This window comes from Sminthopsis crassicaudata, chromosome 6 (genome assembly GCF_048593235.1).
Source record: "Sminthopsis crassicaudata isolate SCR6 chromosome 6, ASM4859323v1, whole genome shotgun sequence".
Taxonomy (NCBI): Eukaryota; Metazoa; Chordata; class Mammalia; order Dasyuromorphia; family Dasyuridae; genus Sminthopsis; species Sminthopsis crassicaudata.
In genome coordinates, this window is record NC_133622.1 from 160,246,590 (window position 1) to 160,272,814 (window position 26,225).

Genomic DNA, 26,225 nt, shown 5'->3' on the forward strand with positions numbered 1-26,225 from the left:
ATTCGCAAAACACTTTACAAATATCAACTCATTTAATTATCACCACAATCCTTTGAGGCAAGTGCTATTATTATTTTCAGATGAAGAAATAGAGGCTAGTAAGTTAAGTGAGATGCCCATATTTGCACAGCTGACAATTATTTTAGGCTAAATTTGAATTCAATTCTTTTGGACAGTGAATCAGGCACTCGCTAGAGTGCACCACCTAACTATTGCAGGAAAGACTCATGATTCAACAAAAATTTTTGACAGAAATTAAGTTTTAACCAACAGCTCACACCATATTCCATGATAAATTACAGATTAAGGTTTTAAAAAACTTTCATAAACAACTTAGAGAAGGAAGAAACTTTTGGATCTATGGATGAGATTAGTTACGGATCAACCAATGAACAGAAATCACAGAAAATAAAATTAGGCAATTTGGATTACATAAAATTTAAAAGTTGAAAAACTAAGAGCCATGCTGACTAATAAATGATAAAAGGGAATCTACAAGGAAAGAAATCCAAGTTATTGACAGAAAATATATATTTTTTAAAATGCTCCAAATCACTAGTAATTAGATAGACAATTTAAAACAACCCAGAGTTTCCAGTCAGATATGGAAAGATGACAGCAAAAAGAAAAATAACAAATCCTGAAGGAGCTGTGGAAAACAGGTATATTTATGCAATGTTAGTAGTGATGTGAACTGGTCTGGCCATCCTAGAAGATAACATTGGTACTATGTCCCAAAAGATGATGAACTACATGCTCTTTGCCTTAGAGATACCACTAAATTTACACTCCAAAAGATCAAAGATAGAAGGGGGGAAAAAAAAAAAGGACACAGAATTGGAATATAAGGTATTCATTATCAAAAGGGGAATGGCTAAAGAAAGTATGGTATATAAATTTAGAATTTGTTTTTATCATAAGAAACAATAAAAGGGAGGTGACCATCAAAAGGGGAGTGGCTAGAAAGTATGGTACATAAATTTAGAATTTGTTTTTATCATAAGCAACAGGAAAGGAGAGGATTCAGAAAAATCTTGAAAGATTCATATAACTGATGCATAGTAGAGTAGAATCAGAAGGACAATTAAATCAACAACCCTGTAAAAATAAGCAATTTTGGAAGACTTACGAATGCTGATTAATACAATGATTCATCATGACCCCAGTGTACCAACGACAAAACAGGTTACTTACCTTCTAACAAGAGAAAAGATAGACTCAAGATGAAGAATAAGAGATATGTATTTTTGGGCATGTCCAATGTAGAAAATTGTTTTGCTGGTGTAGAGTTTGGCTTAAAAAAAACCCTTTTTTAAATTTTTGCAGAGGTGGGGAGGGGAGAAGTGGGAGAGAGAAAATGTCAGTTGAAAAAAAGTAATAAAACAACAGAAAAATAAATTCTAATTCAAAATGCATGTTCATGTAAACTAAATATTAAAACTAAACTATTGAATAATAGCTTTCATTAAAAAGCTAATGCTCTTAATAATAATCAGTTATTAGTTCTCTTTCTGCTGCCATGGATTAGTCTCTGTGACAGGGAGAGGTAAAAGCCTATTGGGTGCCCTCGGAAACCATTATTTGGTGATCATAAGGAGACCGTGGTACACAGAGATGTCAACTGTGAAAATCTAGCCTTGGTGAACATTTCACCTTTATAGCCTGGTTAGAAAGTTAAGTTCTCTGAACAAATGACTAGTAATCACTTATTGTTAGAAAGCAGCTAGATCTGCTTCCCATTCGTCCACCACCACCAATTCAGGGGCGGCTTGTGTTTCTTCCAGCCTCTAAGTATTGAGGATGCCTTGGGCATGGAGGAAGAATCACACATACTGGTCATAAGAAGTCGGAAGGCTTAGAACGGGAGAAGAAAATGATTCTCAAAGCGACAGCACTTACCAAATCTAATCCCCTTGAGCTGGAACCTTCACCAGGGATGTCTGAGGGGAGAGCTAAACTCTTCCAGAAGCCCAAGTTCAAACCTCTCCCTCTTCAAAAGCGGTGGCAAGAGAAATTCGATCGATCGGAGCAGTTCCCCAAGATGCGCGAGGTTCCCCCTTGCTCCAGTTTCCCACCCGGCAGTGGAGGAAGGCTCAGAGCCGGGACAGCTCCAGTAGCGGGAGCAGCGTGTCCTCTGAGCGCCTGACAGTAATGATTAATTTCATCCCGCCTCCTGGGAGAGAGTCCCGCCCGGCAACTGACCAGCGGCCCAGGTGGACAGCCCTGGTCACGAGACTCCTCGGCACTAGCTCCAAGAGCCTTCCGCAACTACTAATCGGTAGGCAACGTTCCCTCCTCCTCTTCCTCTTCCTCTTCCTCCTCCTCCTCCTCCTCCTCCTCCTCCTCCTCCTCCTCCTCCTCCTCCTCCTCCTCCTCCTTCTCCAAGCTCTCCCACTCTTCCTCCCCCATTCCCCCGCCTCCTTTCTCCCTACCCAGGTAATCCCACAGGCCACCTCTCTGATTGGTTCCAAGATCTCGGGCCCTCATTTGCATTTCAATGGCAACCAGGGCTCCCGAAAGTTTGAAAATGGATTCTAGCTCAGCTCAGTCAGGCTCCTCTCTTTCTGTTCTCTCTTCTTTAACTCCCCTCCTCCTGTCATCAATTCCAGAGAATGCCCACTCACCCACTCACACACTCACACACACACACACACACACACACACATACACACACACACACACACACACACACACACACATACACACACCCGCTTCTTTCTAAACTTGGAATGCCTCAATATGCATTTTCGGCTTTTTTTTTTTTTTTTTTTTTTTTTGAGGGGAGGGGGAGAATGAACGGACACGAAACTTTAAGAAGTTCCAGCTCAGGTTTCAGCTTCCAAACAGTATGTAATTGAGGAAATGAGGCATAAATAATACAAGGTAAAAAGTTCACAGCCTTTTTTTTTTTTTTTTTAAAGGTCACATTACAAGGAAAATAATCATCTTTTCCAGGAAACGTTCTCTTTTCCCTATAAGTCAACTAGGAGATCCGGGTCGATGCTGATGAGTTAGGACCGATTAAACCTCCTTTCTCCTAGTTGTTCTTGGCTGGCATTGTGTCTGACTAGACAGGCACATTATTATCCCTTCCCCACCCCCATCCCTTTGCTGTTCTTTGCTTGCATTGTCTGATTAGACATGCACATTATTATTACAAATGTTAAGATGATAATCTTCTGATTATCAGCAAAATCTCGGGCTTCGAGCAACACAAAGATGCACACCAATCCAACCCCTGGCTTCCCTCCTACCATCTTTTCTACAGGAAAGTGTTACTGAACCTTTATATTTTACCTTTTCCAAAACTCTTTCCAATTAGCATACTTGAGTGGAATAGGACTTTTCCTTGGAGATCTTGTTTCTTAATTGCTTTCAGTCGTCATTCCTCCAGAGATTAAAACAACAATTTGAGAGTAATTTTCCTCCTTCACTCCCCTCTCCTCCCTCAAATGGAATCTCCTAAGCTAAATTTCCAGGTATTTGAAAAAAAAGAAGAAGAAGAAGAAGAAGAAGACTCACATCTGAAAATGTGCTGTTACATAGGAATTAGAAGACCTGGTTAATCAGCAGTCAAATTCATTCCATCTACTTGGATGTGCTCTTTGTTACAGACTGCCCTAATGTGGGAGCATAACAGAAGGAAGTAACAACTGATGTGACCTCCCTTACCCAGCCCTGCAGAGATTTCTTATTCAACGGAGCATTTTGTCCCTTAGGCAAAACACAGCTGCATTTTGTTTTAAGAATATGATCCTGAACACACATACACGAACACAAACACACGCACTAGTGATGGGTGAGTGTACATAGATGCCTTATCACCAGGAATTTGAGGATTCTAATGAAGGAATCTTTGGGGAATCTATCTTTCAAAGCCTGAATGTTCAGAATTCAAATTCATCAAAGGCTATCCACTCACAATATATAACTTTAATGCACACTTCCACACTGAAACTGAAAATCAGAAGGGAATATTATTGGCAGAATAGAGCTTAACCTGCCTTTTTAGGTTTCATATTACAATTTGGAGTATTAATTCGGATAAGTCATCAAAAACCTTTGTGTCATCTACATGATCCAGAATTATTCATTCACCAGTGCAATTCATCATTGTAGTTAGAAGCCTTCAGGTATGCTTAGAATTCTGAAAGAACTTTCATTTTATATATACTTATATACTTAATAGAGACTTGTAATAGGCAAAAAATTTAGAGTAAAAACAAATATTATGTTTTTTGGTTCTCAAAACAAGCCCATCAAATAGGGGCTATTGTTACTCCCATTAACCCCAGTTTGCAAAGTACAAACCTGAGAACAAGAAGTTATAGATCCTGCCCAGGAACACAAATGTATTTAAATATTTATTATTAAATATTTAAACCCAGTCTTTCTAATTAAAAATGCAACAGTTTATCCTCCAGGACAAGATAAATAAATAGCATCAAATATTAAATAGAGAATCAGGAAATAGCAGTTAAAATCAAATGTTATTAGATATGGGGCTTTGATCCTCTGTAAAATACAAATGAAGATGCTACATGCTATTGTGTAAAGAGCTCTGGAAAAGTATACTTAAAACAAGGTTTGTTTACTCAGTGGAATTAATGAGTTAATGGTTTTCTAGTTCACATATATTAGTATAATATAATAATATAATCTAGTATAATATAATCTAGTTTGATATAATGACAATTACTCTAGATTGGCTTATACTCAGTATACTGTAATGATGTAATTTAATGGGGTATTTAAACTGGGGACATTATTGCTATCCATAGAGAGTAAACTCCTTGAGGGCAGGGATTGTCAAATAGCAGTTAAAAATGAGATGTTATTAGACATGGGGCTTTGTTTGGTACACTATAAAAACAAATGAAGCCGCTACTTGTTACGACCATCAATAGATTGTAAACTCCTTGAGGGCAGGGATTGTCTTGCCTCTTTTTATGTCCCCAGCTTTTAGAATAGAATGGCACCCATTAGATATATAATGGTAGATTATTTGATTGGTTGATTGTTACTCCTTCCCAGAACTTCCATAAGGAGCATCATGAAACATTCTACTGAGATTTGCTACAAAAATTCTAAGCAACTCCCACTTTGAAAATTTTTCTGTACTTGTAAAAACTTTCCAAATCCTCAGTCATAATTAGTCCTGGAATTGTACTTTAGATTAGAAACAAGATAGTCATCTTATGTTCATTCACTTGTTTTATTGACTTTTATATTATTTGTTGTTTAGTCATTTTCAGCGGTGTTTGATTCTTTATAACATTTGGGATTTTCTTGGCAGACATACTGGAATGGTTTGCCATTTCCTTCTCCAGTTCATTTCATTTTACAGATGAGGAAACTGAGGTAAAAAGGATTAAGTGACTTGGTCAGGTCACACAGCTAATTGTCTGAGGCCAGATTTGAACTCAGAAAGAATTCCTTTTTGACCCCAGGTCCTATCCATTTCTTTCTTTTCTTTCTTTTTTTTTTTTTTAATGTTTTTTTATTTTTCAATGCTACATTTTTAAAATTAATTTTATAATTGTAATTTTTGACAGTACATATGCATGGGTAATTTTTTTTTTAAAACATTATCCCTTATATTCACTTCTTTTCCAAATTTTCCCCTTCCTTTTCTTATGAGAAAGGGGAAATAATTAACAGTAGGAAAGCTTTAGAAATGGAAACAAATATATGAATCAAGAAAACCCTATAACAACTGACATTGAGCAAAGGATTTTGTATATAATTGGGGATAACTGCGGAGTCTCCCTAATATGCTGAACTAGGTCATCTCTTATGTATTTTGGGATGACATATTTATAAAAGTTTTATAAAGGTTTATAAAAGGAGGTGGGAAGGGGGGAGTTTTTCATGGATGCATGACAATTAGACCAGATTTCTCTGAGATTAAGAAAGTCCAACTATTCCATTGCTCTTCTGATGAAAAGAACCTTGGAAGTGGTTCAGTCAGTCAGGTTGAAGATAAAAGTGAAATATCTGTTCTGCACTTGTCAGAGAGAGTGTAATTGGGGAGAAGGTTATTGTTTTATGTTTTAGGTATCTGTTAATATGTTTGTAGGAGTTTTAAAGGTGTTTTAACTATTTCTTTTGTTTTAGAGGAAATAAATAGCTGTCCTAATTTGCTTTATACATTAAGAAGCATTTTCTAGAAGATTTTTTGTTAACTGAGTATTGATTGAGTCGGTCCCCCATTGGGGGAGTCCCTAGATATAAGCCACACTAACAATCTGTTTTAGATAGTTTTCCTGGATCTCTAGGAGTTGGGATACATAATGAATCTGAGAGAAGGGAAAGAGAAACCTAACTTTACCCTTTGTAGAGGAGACTTTTCCTGGAATGAATCTCCAATGTAAGTTAACGGTAAAAAGTTCCTTTTTCAGACTTGGGTCTTATCAATTCTTTTCTAAATTATTACTTGCTTGTCCTATTGTCAGTTGATTTCAGACTTCAATTTAGAATCACCTATGTTCCTTCAGTGATCCATTGGAGAAGGGTGAAAGGTGAAAGGTGTTCTCTGTGTTGTAGGAATCCCTGGAATAACATTTGGAATGTTATGTGCATTACCAGTTCTGGTGGAGAGAGCTACATGCTATAGAATTCTATAGGGAGAATTTTTTTTTTCCACCCAGGATATTTTGGTTTCTCTCCAGAAGATGATTGGATAACTTATAATCACAACAAATCTTCAAATCCCTGGCAAGAAAGTCTCTCTGCTCTAAGAGGTTATTTATGACTAGACTTTCCCTCTGACAAAGGAAGCTTATTTTTTTCCCCTTTCTTTCTTTTTTTCTTTCTTCTTCTTTAATTTTTATGTTGTTCTTTTCCAGTTACCTTAACTTGAGAATAGGTCCTAATATATGTCAGATGGAGATTGATGAGAATTTTGGGAAACATTTTTGTTTGTTGAATGTGTACAATTTTATAATTGGGGCATTCAAGCCCATCAGCTTTGTTAGAGCTAGGTCCCCCCCCCCCCCCAACCCAAAGTCACTTAAGTTTGCAGAAAGTCTATGCTGAATGTATTACTTGGAACTCTGCATCACACTCAGAAGGCTGCCAACAATTATTACATGTTGCTTTGTTGATTTTCTGTAATGGAAGGCATAGGAGGGAAACATTTGAAAAGACAATCTAGCAATCTTAAATCCCCAAATTTCTAAGGTTGGTGATATAGACCCATATGTCAAGTATATGTCAAATGACAATGACTATTTAGCTGGGGAGAAAATACAACATAACAGGGGAGAAATTAGGGAAGTGCCTTGGATTTGTTGGACTGCAGTATTTCCCATGGAGTTGGGATGTACTGTGGCTTGACAGTAATGGAGCCGTAGTCTTGCTCAGTGCTGAAGGATGAAGTTATCCCTTTTTGGTCCCCAAGTCTGGGGAACCATGTCAAAGGTGACTGATGATCCAGTCACCACACATTTAGCAACCTATAAAAATAAAGGAAGAGACTTGGCCTTTCTCTTCCTTTCTTGAATGTTCCATTTAGAATTCTGCAAGCCCTCACATGGACTTCTACTAAGAATGGGAGATTTCACTTTTCTCTGTCTCCTCTTTCTGATCCCTGCAGTAATAGTGATGGCAACTTGAATACCAGAGAGCAGGAACATGTGCTTGCCTGGATGAACCTGAGATTGGATCCTCCATTCCTACATGCCTCTTCCATTTTGCATCTCATTCTCTGAGCTCTGGTCATTAAACAACAATTAGAAGAAATAGATGATTCCAGCCCTAATGGTAAGCAATCTTATGAGTTTGAGAAATCAGTGCTAGGTATCATGGAAGTAGTGCTTCCTGTGACTATTTGATTTCTCAGCAGATATAAAAACCATTGCTTAGACCATTACATTCTGAGACTTGAACCTTGTTAAGTATTGGGACAGTACAGAAATGAGGTAAAAATAGAATGTCTAATAATCTTTTGGGAGATAATTATTATAGATGTGGTGGGTTATTGTTTAAGTCAAGTACTTGGTAGTGGAGGGAAATGTATTAAGTTAATGAGGGTAGCTCAGTGGCATAGTGGATAGATCACTGAACTTGAAATTAGGAAGACTTATCTTTTTAAGTTCAACTCTGGCATCAGAAACTTACTGGATCTATGACACTAGGCAAATCACTTCACCCTGTTTGCCTCAGTTTCCTCATCCATAAAATGAGTCAGAGAAGGAAATGGCAAACCACTCTAGTATCTTTGCCAAGAAAACCCCAAATTGGGGTCACCAAGATTCAGACAAAGCAATGAATGTATTAATGAATGCCTAGCATTCATGTTTCAAGCATTTCTTTTATGGTAGAGGAAATAAATAATTGTTCTATACCTTATATATTTACTTTGAGCCTGGACCTTGATAGTAACTTTCCTTAGAAGAGACTCTAGATACAAGGGATACTTAAGCTTTGTTAAAGAGATTTTCCTCTGCAACTCTAGAATGGGCGTAAAATGAGCCAGAACAATGGGAAAAAAAAAGATTGATTCTCTCTGTTTGGACTTAGGCCATCCCCAGGAACCAACCTTGGTGTTTTTTAAATTTTTATTTAATTTTAATTTTTTTTACAAATAAGAAAATAAAGACCCAGAAAGGTTGTGATTTGTTCAAGCTTTAGTAGATAGTAAGTAAAAGCATCAGGAGTTGAATTCAAGTCTTCTGAATGTAAATCTTGTGATCTTTCCATGACATGAGGCAGCCTCTCTCCCAGTAATGCCTTGGTCTTGAGTTGGATTGATCAATCATGATAAGTTTTATTAAGATTATGTTCCATATTTTAAAAATTCAATCATTGGGGTCATATCTCTTCTACATGTGTAATAAAAACAAATCCAATATATAATGCTTCTCTACTTTTGTCATTTATCAATGTAATGTTATTTTGATAGTACAAAAGGAGGTGATTTCTGGAGAATTAGAAAATGAACCAGGAAGAATGACAAAGATAACTGAAATAATAAAAGCTTACATTTACAAATTATCTTAAGGTTCAGAAGTGATCCACATATTTAAAATGCTATTCTCAAACCCATTTCACAAATTAAGAAACTGAGGCTCAGAAGGAAGTCAAGTTATTGGCCCAGGGTCATAGAGACAGCAACAAACTGAAGTAGAATTTTCAGGCTGGTTTTCCAGATTCCAGGGCAGTCAGTGCTGATTCTATTTGTCCAGGCTACTTCAGATTTGGCATCAATGGAAAACTAAACATATCCCCTAAACTGAATCTTTGCCCCTTTTCATTTTAGTAGACAAATGTAACATTACTAGGTAACTAGATTAATCACTAAATCTATTGGAACCTTCATTTTTTTATCTGTGAAATTAGAACTAAGTTACTTTGAAAGGTCCCTTCTTGTTTCAAAATTATGATCAGATTCCAGTAAATGGGTATTTGATTACACAGGACAGTCTAAATTACTTTAAGAATATAGGAAGGAAGTGAAGAAAGGACTTGCCCTGAAGCCAGAAGAATCTTATTTCAAATCCTCCCTCAGATACTTTTTAGCTATATGACTGTGAGCAAGTCACTTAATGCCAATCCCTTTACTACAAGCATTTGATGAGCTCCTGTTATGTGTTAAGCTCTTTACAAATATTATCTCATTTGTTCCTCAAATCTCATTTGTTCTGTGAAACAGATGCTATTATAACCACTTTTCACAGTTAAGGAAAACTGAGGCAAGGAGGAATTAAGTTTGAAAACCCAGTTAGTTAAGAGTTTGAAGCAATTGAATGCAAATCTTCCTGAATCTGGGCCTAGAGCCCTGTCCACTGTACTACCTAGCTGCATGTTCAGTTTCATCAATATATATAATTTCCATGTGTACAATATACTTTAACATGTTTAATATGTATGAAACTGCCTGCCATCTAGGGGAAGGAGTGGAGGGAATGAGGGGAAAAAGTTAGAATAGAAGTGTTTTCATGGGTCAATGTTGAAAAATTTTACCCATATATATGTTTTGTCAATAAAAAACTATAATAATTATACACACACACACACTTTCCTCCACCAACACAATCGCAGCCCTTCCAGAGTTGCTGTGGTGATAAAGAAATTATTGCTTGTGGTTTAATGCATTGATATGATGATGGTTCTAAACTTTAGTGATATTGAACTTCTTATAGTCCCGTGTGCCATGGGCAGCACTTAAGAGTTTTCTCAGCTGGTGAGAACCTTTCAGAGGTTGTCCACTATTGGTCTTGCCACTAAGGGCATCTTAGCAGGCTTTGTGAGAAGGTGTTCTGATTGCTCTGGCTGAAAGTGTTAGAAATGATCACTTTCCATATATGTGCCAAAATGTTTGTGGCAGCTCTTTTTGTTGTAGCTAGAAACTGGAAGATGAATGGATGTCCATCAGTTGGAGAGTGGTTGGGTAAATTGTGGTATATGAAGGTTATGGAATATTATTGCTCTGTAAGAAATGACCAGCAGGAGGAATACAGAGAGGCCTGGAGAGACTTAAATCAACTGATGCTGAGTGAAATGAGCAGAACCAGAAGATCACTGTACACTTCAACCAATACTGTATGAGGATGTATTCTGATGGAAGTGGAAATCTTCAACATAAAGAAGATCCAACTCACTTCCAGTTGATCAATGATGGACAGAGGTAGCTACACCCAGAGAAGAAACACTGGGAAGTGAATGTAAATTGTTAGCACTAATATCTGTCTGCCCAGGTTGCATGTACCTTCGGATTCTAATGTTTATTGTGCAACAAGAAAATGATATTCACACACATGTATTGTACCTAGACTATATTGTAACACATGTAAAATGTATGGGATTGCCTGTCATCGGGGGGAGGGAATAAAGGGAGGGGGGGATAATTTGGAAAAATGAATACAAGGGATAATATTATAAAAAATATATATATAATTAAAAAAAAAAAGAAATAATCACTTTCCCTATAATTACAAAGTCTTGGAGGAACCTGTGGACACCAATAACTTTTTCAATTAAAGAGTACAAGAAATTAAGAATTGCTTTTGCATGACTTCAAATTCTAGGTTCAATAATTATTGTGTACCAAAGGGCTTTAAAAAGAAACTTATCATTAACATTATACTCTAGATCCACTCAGTGTTTCTACATTTTCCTCATTATAATTTGTATAGACTTACAATATGGACTATATATGATAGCAGTAAAATGACTTTAATATATTAAAAAATAATAGTTCTAAAGCCCTTTGCCAACCTTAAGGGGGTTATATAATACTAGTAATTATTGTTATTATTATTTCTATGATTTAGATCCAAATTGAGGCAGTTCCATGGCCCAGTGGTAGGTGGCCGTGTAATCCTGGGTAAATCACTTTATCTTTGTCAGATTGTTTTCTCAATTACAAAATGGGGACTGTAATCAGACCTCTCTTTCAAGGTCATTGTGAGGAACCAATTTTTGGAAATCTTATAGCCCAGTATCTAACATATAGTAGGCATTTTTAAATACATAAAATGAAATACTAAAGATTAGAAAGGAAAAATTATATATTGAAATTCATTTAGAACATATACATATATATTTAAACACATATGTATATGTGTGCACAGGTATGTGTGTATAGGTATGTGCATGTATTTATGCATGACATACACATACACATATACAATCAAGTACAGACACATACACATATACAATCAAGTTCATGGAACTTCAGTCTTAGACTCTGATATCAGTTTTATCTGTTTGACTAGCGCCAACATCCCCCAGAGGTGGTTCACTCTTTTAAATGAATAAAAAAGCAGAAAGCATCTCCTAGAGGTAGGAATTGTCAGAGCCAGGGTAGAAATTATAGATAGCCTGCAGTCATGAAATTATAAGGACATAGAAATACTAAAGAGCGGAAAGAGACATATATGTGCCAAAATGTTTGTGGCAGCTCTTTTTGTTGTAGCTAGAAACTGGAGGATGAATGGATGTCCATCAGTTGGAGAATGGTTGGGTAAATTGTGGTATATGAAGGTTATGGAATATTATTGCTCGGTAAGAAATGACCAGCAGGAGGAATATAGAGAGGCCTGGAGAGACTTAAATCAACTGATGCTGAGTGAAATGAGCAGAACCAGAAGATCACTGTACACTTCAACAACAATGCTGTATGAGGATGTATTCTGATGGAAGTGGAAATCTTCAACATAAAGAAGATCCAACTCACTTCCAGTTGATCAATGATGGACAGAGGTAGCTGCACCCAGAGAAGAAACACTGGGAGGGGAATGAAAATTGTTAGCACTAATATCTGTCTGCCCAGGTTGCATGTACCTTCGGATTCTAATGTTTATTGTGCAACAAGAAAGTGATATTCGCACACATGTATTGTACCTAGACTATATTGTAACACATGTAAAATGTATGGTATTGCCTGTCGTCGGGGGGAGGGAATAGAGGGAGGGGGGGTAAATTGGAAAAATGAATACAAGGGATAATATTATAAAATATATATATATATATAATAAAAAAAAAAAAAAAAAAAAAAAGAAATTATAAGGACATTTAAAAATGTATTTGGATTTATGCTATACATTATACAATCTCTAATGCAATAAACGTTGCATTTGTCAAAGTATTATGGAATAAGTATCATATTCACATCACAAAGAGTGACATCTCAGAGAAACTATTACATACTAGAGAAGAATGCTTAACATACACTAAAAAACCAAAACAAAACAAAGCAAAAAAAAAAAAAAAAAAAAAAACCCTAATGAATGGAACTCCAAAATGGCAATTTGAGTCTAGGAAATGCCATTTGATATCACTAAGTCTTCTCCGGATTGGTGATTATGGCATCAGAAAAGCACTTCACCATTTGGGACTTCTCACAGCAGCTACTTAAGCTCATTCACTTTTAAGCCTTTGGCTATCCCTTCTAACAATAGTTTTTCCTTTTCAGTCTCCCAGAATGCCCCCAGTTCTCAGAACTGCCACCCCTTAGGCCTCTCTCCTCATTTAAGGCAACCTCAACAGCTAGCAGCCGATTAATTCTGACAAAGAGGACTCAGTGTTTGCTATTGTTCTTTGTGTTTTCCACAAGGCCAAGAGTCCCAAGTAACTGGCCTTTCATGCAACTTGACTGTTACCCAGAAAGCTATAGAGAATCTTGTGATAGGGCCCAGAGAAGGGGGGAAGGACAGTTAGATAGAGAGAGGATTGCATTCACCATGAAGAGACCACAGGTATCTTGTGGTTAAGCACTGGACTTGTAAAGGACTAATTTCCCTGGAGGATGGTTGGAGATGCTCACCATTTTAAAGAAATCTGAAAAAATGGGATCTTTCAAACCATTTTTAGGAAAACTTTCAAATTCATAAGAGCAAGACAGGAAAACAAATATAGTTATCCCTTCCACAATGCAACTTTTCCCATTGAGGTTTTGCTATATTGCAGATTAGCCTAAGAAATTAAATGAGAATTTTTGGGGAATTTTGCAGAAGCTCCCAATCATCCAGCAGATGACACAGAAAAAAGTTTAGAAACTCAAAAATGCATCAAATATATGTATAGTATTGTATACTATCAGCACATTTTATCTTTTATTAAATACCATAATAATTCAGACTTTTTGGTATGAAGGGAGGGCCAAAAATTTTTATGCATATTTTCCAAGTGAGGGAGAGGAAGGAAAGGAAAGGAAGGGGAGAAGGATAGACCACACCCCCCCATCCTCCTCAACTATCCCATATGGAAAGGCTAACTATAATAACAGAAGGATGTGTGATTCCGGAAAAGGCTTTCAGAACAAGCATAGGAGAACCAATGGAAATTTTTCCAGGCAACACTTGAAATGATCAAGGATGTGCCTCAGGCTGCATGTACATACATAATAGAGGTGTGGTAAGAAACCAGGAACTTTGGTGATTTGGTGGGAGCTGTTGGTGGTGGAGATCAAATAGTGTGGGGGTTAGGGACTGGGGGGAGAGATTGGTCATTCAAAGCAGTTGATTTAGGTTACTGTGGAGACAAAATTGACAGTTCTCTATAAAGTCTCTATTGATAGAATTGATTTAAAAAGTTATTGGGACTAGATCCCAATATTTCTAAAATGGAAAGGGGGAATATTATCTACTTATACAGAAATAATAACCATCTCTTAAAAAAAAAAAAAAGAAAAAGAAAAACCTAGAAAATTTTCCATTTGGAAAATGGCTAAAAATTGTAACACATTAATGAATGAAATCACCCATTAAAGTGAGAGACCAATATCAGAAATAAGAAAAATGCATATTTAGTGATTTCAGCAAACAAGGATTAGTAGAAAAAGAAAAACAATATCTACTTGGCTATATAGCTACTTAAAAAATAAGCAAAAGTCACAAAACTTAATAAGTCTATAGATTCAGAGGCAAAACAAAATAGCTTTGTTTGTTTTAAAATTTATATCCCTATGCTTTTACAATTCAGAATGCCAACTGTTCAAATATTTAGTTTTTATTTGAGCATTAGCTTCACATTTTATTTGTTTTTGTAAATGTTAAATTGGATTGAATTGTATTTGTTGAGAGTATGATTAAAATTTGTCATTATGTCACCTCTCTATGAATTTGAAGGTGAGAAAATGGCCTCCTTTTAGAATAGAACTCAAGCTTGAGCAAAGTGACTTGCCAAGGTCACAAACCTGATAAGTATCAAAAGGATTTAAAAACAGTTGCCTTGATGCCAAGTCCAACATAATATTCAATGCACAATGTTATATAGCTACTTAAATTTAGAATTTTAAAAAAGAGAACTTTTGATTACTTAAATTCAACTAGTCTCTGAGCTTGAAGAGGATGATGGATATTTCTTTTTTGAGTTTGAGATTAATTCAGCCTAATTCAACATGATATAACAAGTCTCTATGGGGAAGAGGAATAGGGTAGGAAGAATAAAAAGGGAGGAAGGAGGAAGGAAACAAGTATTTATTTAAATGTCTGTTATGTACTGGGTATTGTTTTAAGCATTTTATAAATATTATCTCATTTCATTCTCATATATGCTGTGATCCACATTTTATAGTTGAGAAAACTGAGACAATCAGAAGTGAAATGTCTTGTCTAGTGTCTAAGGATGTATTTGAATTCAGATCTAAGTCCAGAGCCAGTGTATCTACTTCTATTCACTATACCACCTACTTCATGCTAAATGTTGGCCACAGAGAGAAAAAAGGAATAAAATAGAAAAGAAAGAATTCAAAAGAAAAAGGAAAAAAAAGGGGGGTAAAGAAAAAAAGGAGATAGGAGAGAACTTACACTTTGGAAGAAGCTTGCTATGTAACTCTACTTGGAAGATTTGCCTGCTATTATGAACAGACTATTTCGTAGCTATGTATTCCTCACATCTGCGTTTGTAGGTGGATAAAGCAAAATATGTGATCTTGTGTATGTGTAAAGTTGTATGTCATAAACTGTTTGCTTGCCATAAACTAAGTGTTCATAATCAGAAGTACCCACTTGATTAAAAAAAAAAAATTAATTGTATACATTTAGCCTGTATCAGATTGCTTGCTATCTTGGGGAGGGGCAATGGGGAAGGAAAGAGAGAAAAATCTAAAGCACAATGTTTTGCAAAGGTGAATGCTAAGAACTATCTTGGTATGTGTTTGAAAAAACAAAATGTCATTAACAAATGTCAAGAATTGTATTTCATGAGCAGAACCAGAAGATCACTGTACACTTCAACAACAATACTGTATGAGGATGTATTCTGATGGAGGTGGAAATCTTCAACATAAAGAAGATCCAACTCACTTCCAGTTGATCAATGATGGACAGAGGTAGCTACACCCAGAGAAGAAACACTGGGAAGTGAATGTAAATTGTTAGCACTAATATCTGTCTGCCCAGGTACATGTACCTTCGGATTCTAATGTTTATTGTGCAACAAGAAAATGGTATTTACACACATATATTGTACCTAGACTATATTGTAACACATGTAAAATGTATGGGATTGCCTGTCATCGGGGGGAGGGAATAGAGGAAGGAGGGGATAATTTGGAAAAATGAATACAAGGGATAATATTATAAATATATATATATATATATATATATATATATATATATAATAAAAAATAAAAAAAAAAGAATTGTATTTCAGTATAATTAACATCCTTTGTAATATTATTTTTTTATATATGATGCATTAAAATATGATTCAGAAACAGGGTCCAAGGACTTCATAAAATTGCCAAAGGAATATATGACATGCACAAAAGGTTAAGAATCTTTTCCATAGACAGAAATAAAGCTTTCTGGAATGAGGAAATTGACAAGGAAGGAGGAAATTTACAAGGAAGATGTGAGATTGCCAGGTATCGGGAGCCAAGGATTTGTTGGTAAATATTAGTAACTGTTTCTCTAAAAACAAAGATACACTTTAAAGTTTACTCTACCATCACCAAAATTTCCCCATCAATTTCTTAAGCCTAAACAATCAACAAAACAACTAATGAAACCCTGATTTGCAGAGCTGTAAATGCTCCCACTGAAAATTTAACAATTGTTTTTGGAAAGCTTGTAAGAGCTGGCTCCAGCACACCTTGGAGAGTGACAACACATAATAAATATATGTAGCATTTGCATCTGTGGTGGATAGAGTATCCCACCTGAAGTCAGCATGATATGAGTTCATATCCAACCTCAGTCACTTACTAGCTGTGTGATCCTCTTGTTGCCTCAATTTCCTCAGCTGTAAAACAGGGATCATAATAGCACCTAACTTGCAGGTTTGTTGTGAAAATCAGTTATCATTGTAAAGCACTTAGCATAGCTGGTACATAGAAAGAGCTACATAAATGTTAGCTATTGCGATTGTTATTTTTAATGATTTCTAATCTAAGATGTGATAGGGATGACCCACATTTGCCATTGCTTTATACTTTGTGAGCCTTTGTGTGCATGGAGGTTGAGGCTCCTTGGCTAGGTGAACCCAGTTGGTAGAGCAGTGGAGGGGATTGGGAAGACTGGAATTCAAATCTTCTCTTAGATACGTGAACTTGAGTTATTTAACCCTTCTTAGCCTCAGGTTCCTCATCTGTAAAATGAGCTAGAGAAGGAAATGGCTCGGATGAGATCATGAAGAGTGGAGAAAAGTCTAGTATCTGTCACATAGTAAGAATCATATTTATTATCACTGGTGCAGGGGTTGTTAAGGTAGCTTTCAAGAGCCTAGCATTGTGTGTTGGCCATCCTTCTCTGTTGCTTGATTATTTTCTTCCAGAGATTTTCCTATAAAGCCTCTACTGTATTTTCATGCTTATCAACAGGGCCCTGAAAACCAAACACTGTTTTCCCTAGGGAGAGGCAATGTGGCCTGGCGTAAATAGCCCTGGATTGGCAGTCAGGATCCTTGTGTTCTACCTGTGGCTCTGCCAAGGTGTTAACTTTGAACAAGTAATTTGACCTCTATGAACTTCAGCTGCCTGAGTTTATAAAACAAAGGACATGGACTGGATGATCTGTTTACAGATGGTGATATTACAAAGGCAAGGTCCCAAAAGAGTTTCAAAGGGTTCTGTTAGAGGACACATCTTTTTTTTTTTTTTTTTTTCTTTATTTCTTTTTGCTGATACTTTTTATCCTACTTTGATGCCTTGCAGCTTCTCAGTTAGATGGAATGGAACAGAAAAACAGTAGCGACTTGTATAAATGTTTTGATTCTTTAAAATGAAGCATCAAATAAGACAATTCTCTTTACTATTCTATTTTTAAGTTATTTTATTTCCATTCGAAAACCTCTTATTTCCCTCATCCTTAACCTTTTCTCTATCTTCCTCTCCAACTACCATTTTCTCCCTCAATTTATGTCCCAAGAATCAAGAACAAATCAATTCTGCCATTGTTCCTGGATGGGGTGTGCCAGTTTATCCCTCCATGACCCCATTCTCCATTCCAGTAACTTTCCGTCTGGAAGAGTCCCTCCCAAACTTAACACTTCCCTAGGTGTGGGGTTTCTCCAAGGTAAGCTCTCTAAGGACAGACTGCTTTTGCTTGTATATTTTTATTCCATGCACTGAGCATAATGCTTGTTCCATGATAAGGCTTTAATAAATGCTTTCTTCATTAGTTCAATAACTGAGGTTTTTCAGATAACAATTTCTCTGATCGAGTTGGCAGCTTTTTTTTTTTTTTTTTTTTTACCTCTGGGGAAAAACAGCTTCTATCAAGAGGAAAAGAGGGGAAATACATGATTTCTTGCTATTTTGCTTATTTGTGATCCTTCAGCTTGATTCAAGTTCAAACACTAAAAAAGCAGACTAAAGTAACTGAGCAAAGAATGAGCACAAAAACCAATTTAAAGGATAAACTTTTTGAGAAAGGAGAATGACAGAGTAACCTCTGATTTCCCTACTATAGAGAACTTCCATTAAGAAGATGCATTATCTGTATCCTTTCTCTAATTTTACTGTTTTAGATTGCTGTCTAGTTGTATCTTTTATTTACCAGTTGCATAATATGGGGTTTCCAGATATCTTCAAAGATTTATAAAGGACTCAGCCTTTGAACAAAAAGTGAAGGACAAAGGTGTATTGAGATTGCTAAAAATGGAGGAGGATGATACTTTACAGAAACTAAGTGCAATCACAAAGCTAGTTATTAATGTGGCCAGAGACTGAGCTTATCTCACCTTGGCAGCCCACCCAAGTACCTCTGACTGAAAATAAAGTAACATAAAAGGAATCTCAGGGCTCATTTCTCGCCCCCATCAAAATTAATTAGGTGTATTTATTGAAACTGTATAGTTTTATATGTGATAATATTTCAAAAGACTTTTCAGAGTTGATTTTTCTAGACCTTTATTCAATGAGCCAGACAGACCATTGTCCCTGCTAGAATGAGAGGAGAGCAGAAAGAACCCTGAATTATAATTCAGAAGAAAAATGTGGGACCACAACATCAAGCTTTGAATCTGCTACTTACTAAACAGTATAACAATGGGCAAATCAATTAGCTTCTCTGACCTTCCGTTTTCTCATGGGAAAAATGGAGATGATAATGCTATATAAACATATGATGTTATAAATTCAGTTTCACAATGACCTTTAGGAAGCATAGCTTCCTCATGCTTTATCTCTCATCTTTGTATCTATGTATACTAGTTGTGTATCATTCCTGGAATGCCCTCCCTCTTCAGAATCTTTGGTTTTCTTCAAAGCTCAGTTCCAGCAGCATCATCTCCTACATGTGGGTCTTTCCTGATCCCCTCTAACTGCTAGAACCTACTGCTCTCAAAGATGATTTTATATTAATTTTGAATGTTCCTATGAATTTATGCATGTTATTTCCCCTGATAGAATGGAAGTTGTTTGAAGTCATGAACTATTTTGTTTTTGTCTCTGTATTCCCAGTGATTAGCACCATGTTTGGGACATAACTGGTGCTTAATTATTGCTCATTAATTAATACACAAATTCACAAAATACACAAATTTTAGTACATTCACAGTCAAAACCTTTTCCTTTGATGTAGGATCTGCCAAAGCTTCACAAAGAAGCTTGTTTTAAAAAATCTCCTCCAACATTGTTGGTGGAGTTGTGAACTGATCCAACTATTCTGGAGAGCAGTTTGTTACTATGCCCAAAGGGCTATAAAATTGTACATATCTTTTGATCCCGCAGTATATCCACTGATTCTACATCCCAAGAGTTGATAAAAAAAAGGGAACAAGACCCACATGTGCAAAAATGTTTGTGGCAGCCCTTTTTATAATGACAAGGAACTGGAAACTGAATGGATGCCCATTAGTTGGGGAATGGCTGAGTAAATTATGGTATATGAATATAATGGAATAGTCTATAAGAAATGATGAGTAAGCTGATTTCAGAAAAGCCTGGACAAACTTACATAAACTGATGCTAAGTGAAGTGAGTAGAACTGAGAGAACATTATACACAGCAACAAAAGATTTATGTGATAATCAGCTGTGATGGACTTAGCTCTTTTCAACAAATGAGATGATTCAATGAAATTCAAAAAGACCTGTGATGGAAAGAGCCATCAGCATCTGGAGAGAGAACTGTGGAGACTGAATGTGAATTAAAGCATAGTATTTTCAGCTTTTGTTTGTTTGCTTGGTTTTGTTTTTTTTTGTTTTTTTTCTTTTTTTCCCTTCCCCCCACCCCTTTTTCCTGAGGCTGGGGTTAAGTGACTTGCCCAGGGTCACACTTCGAGGAAGTGTTAAGTGTCTGAGACCACATTTGAACTCAGGTCCTCCTGAATTCAGGGCTGGTGCTCTATCCACTGCGCCACCTAGCTGCCCCACTTTTTTCCCCTTTTGATCTAATTTTTTTTTTTTTTTTTTTTTTTTGCACAGCATGAACAATGTGGAAATATGTTTAGAAGAGTTGCACCTATTGAATCTATATTGAAATGCTTGCTATCAATGGGGGAAACTAGGAAGGAGGGAGAAAAATTTGGAACACAAGGTTTTGCAAAGGTTAATGTTGAAAACTATCTTTATATGTATTTGAAAAAAATTAAAAGCTATTATAAAAATAAGAAAATTTAAAAATTAAAAAATTGTTCTCGAGTCTACCTGTACTCTGGACACAATTGTTACTTTAAAATAATTAATGAATTATTTTGTACTCTTTTAAAAAATAATGAATGAATGCTGAATGAATAGCCTTCAAAAACTCTGGATTGCTTACATGCCATCAGAATAGCTGTTTAAAGAAACAAAATATTATTTTTGTAAAATTGTGCCAATTAATATGGAAGATAGGGAATGGTTTTAAACCAGCATGGCCCAACAGTCTGATCATCTTGCCTTAAGCCCTGCATTCTTTTCAACCTGGAAGATCCCTCCAATCCTTTGGCCCTTCTTCTAAAGAGTTCTCACAGAATTTCCCTTTTGAAGAAGTACACAAGCCTAATTATCTTTACTCCTTGCATTTCTGGCTCTGCTCTTGATTTCTCTACCATGTCCTAGCAGCCTTCTAACCTCCTTAATAGCTTTCTTCTCACCCTGGAAGATTTCTCTGTTTTTGTGTCCCATTGCACTGCTACCCCTCCATAAGCTCCTTGAAATAAATGTTTTCGACTGGGTGACCTCTTTGTGTCCAATAAATTTTTATGCAACCATGGCTATGTAGATATATAAAATAGCTATACAAACATTTACTGATAATAGATCATAATTTCACAACCCCCATATTCAGCTATGTGACTTGGGGTTAAGACCCACAGTTTAGGAAGCTTTGCCTCATAGAACTTCCATTTAGAAGAGTACCCAAGTCAGCCATGATTAGTCCTTTCATTCCTCTCTTAGTTCTACCCCGATCTCTAGATTTCTCTACAATTCCTTTGTATGGGTATTTTCTCTCTCCTTCTCTTCTATCCCAACACTTTATAGCTTCGTTTCATTTGTTGTATTCCTGTATTAAAATATAAGCTCCCTGAAGAGGACAGAAATTATCTTTTTGCTTTATTTGTATTCCTAGCACTTAAAATAGTGTTTCTCTCTCCTTCCCTTCTTCCTACCATCTCTTCCTTCCATCTCTTTCTTCTTTCCTCCCTCTCCCTCTCCCTCTCCCTCTCCCTCTCCCTCTCCCTCTCCCTCTCCCTCTCCCTCTCCCTCTCCCTCTCCCTCTCCCTCTCCCTCTCCCTCTCTCTCTCTCTCTCTCTCTCTCTCTCTCTCTCTCTCTCTCTCTCTCTCTCTCTCTCTCTCTCTCTCTCTCTCTCTCTCTCTCTCTCTCTCTCTCTCTCTCTCTCTCTCTCTCTCTCTCTCTCTCTCTCTCATTGTATGGTAAGCTATTTTGAGTATGAGGGATCAAAGAAACATAGAAAGACATGTATGGACCAAAACAGAAATAAAGAAACAATATGTACAATGGTTATAGAAATGAAAATAAAAAAGGATCACTATAAGGAAATTGGATTCTGAATAAATGAAAAACTAATACTGGTTTTAGAAGTATAATTTCTTCTTTATTGCAGAGTGGAGGGGAACTACTGATGTAGAATAGTGTATACACCATCACATGTGGTCATTGTAGTGATTACTTAATTGCTTTTCTTTGTTTCTAGGGAAGATTGACCTATGGGGGCATGGAATGGGTAGAATATTTCAAGAAATGACTATAAATGAGATATAAAAATAAAAGACACTAATAAAAATCTTTTAAATAAAATTCTACAGGGATACCGTCTTAGAATTCCAAGTAAAAAAGTAAAAATCTTGATGGTAAATATTATTGATTGATTTATTGAAGGCTGAAAGAGTAGAGCCATTAGCCATCTGCTTCTGTTGACATTTAGATTGTTGTATAGTTGATGCCTCACTAGATGAAAATAATTGGAAGAAATAGGGTCATAGAGTTACAGCCTCTTTGATGTTTGGCAATTTTTAATCAGCAGAAATATTTCTCTGTCTGATATGGAAAGTATCCCAAATCTACTTGGCTCTACACTCTGATAGCCCTACCTCCTCTCCCCCCCTCCCCCGCCCCTTCCCGCCAACGTCAGTGACATCTTAGTGGTACTAAAGTCTCCAGCCAAGATAAGGCTCCCTAAACTTGGAAAGGTTACAGGACTGGTTGTTTTATTCTCTGCAATCTAGAGAGTAGGTCTGTTTTGACTTGCTTAGTACAGAGCCCAGAGCAGAAACTGTTTTAGTAGGCACTTATCAAAGATATTTTTTAATGATGCTTTCCTTTAGGGCTTAATTTTTTTTTTTTTTTTAAAGTATCAGGTTCTTAATGCCTGTGTTTTAGTTAAGAGTTTTATTTGCAGGAGTCTCCTAGAATTCTTTAAAATAAGCCTCTTCACTTATAGACTTCTGCAATCTCAACACAAGGAAAAATCTCTTAGCATGGAAAACTTTAATTCTTTTGAAGGAATTCACTAGTCTTCTTAACTTACCTAAACAAGAAATGAGTAGTAAGGCTCAAATTCCCTGTCACCTCACCAAAGAAGGCCTTCAGTATCAATCAAGTGTCCCCTTTCCTTCCACTGGGGAGTTTGAATATCAACTAGCCATTAATTCTCCAGTTGTTTCCCACTTACTCCATCCTAACCCCAGGATTAATTAGCATCAGTTCCTGAACCTTGATTTATTTAAAGATCAGGACTCTCAGTCCCAGACTCAATATCTAGTCTTGCTTGGCCCAAATAAAAACATCGTACAAATCCTCTGGGCTTTACTGTTTTGGGGATTCTATTCTATGAGGGATCTCAACAGAGCTGACCTGTTTCCATTATCCTTGAATATGTCGTCTTATTCTATTTCCCCTGAATAAAGATATGTTCTGCTTTAGGATATATAATTAGTACAGTTTCCTTGGGTTGTAATATTTCAATGCATGTTCACAACATTCTTGTTTGTTGCTATAGTGCCAGATTGCTGGTTCTAGCAGAGGATTTAGAACACAGGTAAGGTCTTAATAGATCTGTTAATGACAGGAGAGAGGAGCTCATTAATTTGTCAGAAGCAGGACCTAGAAAATAATTTCTACAGGCCACTGTTTATTACATCAGAACGGAAACACAGTTCATTTTCTAAGTCTACTCTACCATTCTAACACAATATTCTTCTCTCTTTCTCTCTCTCTTCCTCCCCCCCCTTTCTCTGTCTCTGTCTTTGTCTTTCTCCTTCAGTATACCTGTACAATCCATCTAATAATAATGATGATGACAATAATAATAAACATATTGCTTTATAACTTACAATGTGCTTTTTAAAATAAGTGTCTTGTGAGTGAGGGAAGTAGGAGTGTTATAATACACCTATTTTAAATAAGTTGAGGTTCAGGTGATATAGCTAGTAAATGGTGAAGCCAAGTCTTGAATACAGGTCCTCTGATTCTGAAGGTAGTATTCTCTATTGCACCACACAGAATCAGAATATTAATATATATATATATATATATATATATATATATATATGTATGTACATATATATATATATATATGTATGTATACTATTACTGTGAGACATTTTTCTGAGAATATTCATATACAAGGATTTTTATGCAGGCTCAAAATCATGGCCCATCAGGTCTGGTATTCTAGGGAATGCAAAAATACAATTTGTAAGAGGTTCCCATTATTCTAGTTTTCCCTAATTTACCTTCTCTTCCTTCTGGTTATTCATCTGTAAAATAAATGAGGTGGAATGAATGACTTTAACTATCCCTTCTAATCTTCAAATGTTATCATTCATTATGTATCTGTCAGTTGTAAATTAATCTAAGATTTTTTTTTTTAAACTTAATATGTTTTCTTCAAAATTTTATTTTTTTCAATTAACAAAAATGAATTTCCCCCCTTCCATCCTTCTCCTCTTCCCTTGAAAAAAAGGATAATCAAAATTCTTAGAACTAATATTGTACTTGATGTACAATCAAATAAATTCCTACATTGACCATGTCCAAAACTGAAAGTCTTATCATCCTGAGTTTATAATTTTTTGGGGGGGAGATGGATAGTCAGCATTCTTCATTAACAGATCTTAAAATGCAGGACATTCTTGGGGACCCTCAGGGTCACAGGAGGAAAAAACCCTGACACTTAATTATGAAAATTAACCATGGTGCTGAATCGCTTGCTAGCTATTGTATAAAACGGTATTGTGCTTTTTAAAAGTTGTCCTGAACTTATTGTACCCCAACTCTAGTCCTAATATAATGAGATTTGTTTAACAAATGAACACTTGGAAGAGAGTAGAACCAAAAGAACATTGTATACAGCATGAAGATTATGTGATGATCAACTCTGATGGACCTGACTCTTTTCAACAATGACATGATTCAGGCCAATTCCAATAGACTTAATAGAGAGAGCCATCTGCATCAAGAATGTGGATCACAACATAGTATTTTCTCCTTTTTTCCTTTTTGATCTGATTTTTCTTGTGCAGCATGATAAATAAGGAAATATGTATAGAAGAATTGTACATGTTTAACACATATTGGATTACTTGTCTAGAGAATAGGGTGTGAAGACAGGAGAGAAAAAAATTTGGAACACAAGGTTTTGCAAGGGTGAATGCTGAAAACTCTCTTTGCATATATTTTGAAGACAAAAAGCTATTATTAAAAACAACAAATGAACACTTGGACATAAGCAATGCAGGATAAGTCAGCACATAACTCAACAGAAGAATGCCTGTTAAACCTAAGATGTGATCTATCAGGAAATAGTCTTCCTGACTGGGGTGGTTTAAGGCCAATAGGCATGTATTTCAGGGAGGTAGGACTCTCTGGTTGCTAAGGAATTATTATAAATGGCTAGGTCCTCAGATAACTCCTAACATACACCGTACTCCCCACATAACAGCAGTTCTAACTCCTTCATGATTTCACATGACTTTTTGCAGTTTTTATTTGGATCCATAAAAATTGGATAATATGCATTCTTATTAGTCAGATGGCAAAAGCATATTTGTTTTGTTTTTAATAAAGCAACTAATGAAAAGAATATTTATGTCTTCCTGCTACAGGCAAATGAACAGATCTGAGTAGAGTCCAAAAGGCAAGTCAAAAAGAAGATGTCTGGAGTCTATCATATCCCTAATTCTTTATTAGTGTCCCTCTAATGCAAAGTGAGAGTCCCATAGAAGATGGACAAGGAGACAAATTGGTGAGAAACCTAGCTCCGGGCACAGAGTTGTATGTAGGCACACAGATCCTCTCTGTCCTTGAAAGTGATTTCCAGTCATGCGCTTTCCAAATAGTCAGGAGCAGGGTAAGAGATACCTGTGGAACAGACAGCCTCTGCTGGCCAATTGCTGCTATTGCCACTGAGCCATCTCAGACACCTGGGGAGCTGACAATCCTTGCTGGCTATTTGCTGAAGCAGTCCCTGAACTACCTCAGAATAAAGTGGGAAACAGGGAAGGCAGAGATGGGACAGATTTCAGGGAGGTAGAATAGTAGAGATAGACACCTGGGATGGAAATGAGAACAGGAGGGGTGATTTTATTTTATTCTGTTTGGTCACACTGGAGGTTGTATGGGTGACAGAAATCCAGAGCGAGGTTCTGAACCTTGTTGTGGATCTTTTTTGCAGGCTGGTGAAGCCTACAGACTCCTCAGAACACTGATTTGAGTGCAGAAAATAAAACACATACAATTACTAAGAAAATCAAATATATTGAAATAGTTATGGAAACATATTTTTAATAAAATGCTCATGGATCACAACCTAACATTTCCACTCTTTTTGTTGTTGTTCACTTGTATTTTGTTTTCTTAATCATTTTCTTTCCTTTTTGATCTGATT

General features: G+C 36.2%; 1 protein-coding gene and 1 long non-coding RNA gene across 5 annotated transcripts in view; one reads left to right on the top strand and one right to left on the bottom strand.

Annotated features, from left to right (window-relative positions):
• The window catches only part of SHROOM3 (shroom family member 3), a 231,061-nt gene that overhangs the window by 97,920 nt on the left and 106,916 nt on the right, over positions 1 to 26,225 (bottom strand). Inside the window, exon 1 of one of the 4 annotated variants that reach the window (XM_074274301.1) lies at positions 1,900 to 2,037. The exons of the other annotated variants lie outside the window; for them this stretch is intronic. The gene's annotated coding sequence lies outside the window, so the exon portion shown is untranslated. Of the gene's footprint in view, positions 1 to 1,899; positions 2,038 to 26,225 lie in introns of those variants that run through there. 4 annotated transcript variants of the gene reach the window in all.
• Positions 1,603 to 26,156, top strand: LOC141546460 (uncharacterized). The gene is made up of 4 exons (XR_012483308.1): positions 1,603 to 2,278; positions 7,598 to 7,764; positions 25,444 to 25,583; positions 26,013 to 26,156. It is a non-coding gene; the product is annotated as an uncharacterized LOC141546460 (long non-coding RNA).